At 43.0% G+C, this 1,056-nt stretch overlaps 1 non-coding gene across 1 annotated transcript; it reads left to right on the forward strand.

The window, feature by feature from the left end:
• Positions 1–541: 541 nt before the first annotated feature.
• LOC141663326 (small nucleolar RNA R71) lies at positions 542–648 on the forward strand. The gene has a single exon (XR_012551405.1). It is a non-coding gene; the product is annotated as a small nucleolar RNA R71 (small nucleolar RNA).
• The last annotated feature ends 408 nt before the right edge of the window (positions 649–1,056 follow it).

Genomic DNA, 1,056 nt, shown 5'->3' on the forward strand with positions numbered 1-1,056 from the left:
CTGCTTTGGTGCATATTGCGGTTGCTGAAAACCAGGGGGGTTGTACTGCTTAGCTGGGTACTGCTTATAAGGCTGTTGAACCGCATTCTGAGCGTTGCTCCAGCTGAAATTAGGATGATTGCAGTTGTTGGGATGATAAGTGACTGGCATAGGTTGCTGCGATCGTTGAAAGTTGCTCATGAACTGAGTTGATTAACTAGATATATCACACTGATCAGTCTCATGGGCACCAGCACAAAGCTCACAGACACTAGTGATTTGATTAACTTCATAATTAGTCAATGTGTCCACCTTCATCGTCAAAGCCTTAAGTTGGGCAGTTATAGTAGTTGTTGCATCCAACTCCAGAATTCCTGCTACTTTTCCCCGAGTCAGTCTCTGGGAAGGATTTTGGTATTCATTAGCAGCCATCAGTTCAATCGATTCATAAGCTTCATTGTAGCTCTTAGTCCACAAGGCTCCTCCTGATGCTGCATCAAGCATGAGTCTAGAAGTAGCATCCAGTCCATTGTAGAAATAGTTTATAATCATCCAATCAGGCATGCCATGGTGTGGGAACTTCCTTAGCATCTCCTTATATCGATCCCAAGCCTCACACAGAGATTCTCTAGTTTGCTGAGTGAACTGAGTAAGAGCATTCCTGATTGCAGCAGTCTTCGCCATAGGGAAGAATTTAGTGAGAAACTTTTGAGCAAGATCCTCCCATGTGGTGATAATCCTTGGTCGTAAAGAATGTAACCAAAACTTAGCTTTATCCCTTAGAGAGAATGGGAAGAGTCGCAGCTTGATAGCATCTTCAGTCACACTATTGAACTTAAAAGTGTCGCATATCTCGATGAAATCCTTGATGTGCATGTTGGGGTCTTCAGTAGGAGATCCCCCAAACTGAACTGAGTTCTGTATCATCTGAATTGTGCTTGACTTGATCTCAAAAGGGTTAGTCGAGATGGCTGGCCTGATAATGCTTGATTAAATGTCATTGATCTTAGGCCGAGAATAGTCCATCAAAGCCCAAGGAATTTCTTCTTGATCCCCCATTATTACTAAAACTGGTTC

This window comes from Apium graveolens, chromosome 5, assembly GCF_009905375.1.
Source record: "Apium graveolens cultivar Ventura chromosome 5, ASM990537v1, whole genome shotgun sequence".
Lineage (NCBI taxonomy): Eukaryota > Viridiplantae > Streptophyta > Magnoliopsida > Apiales > Apiaceae > Apium > Apium graveolens.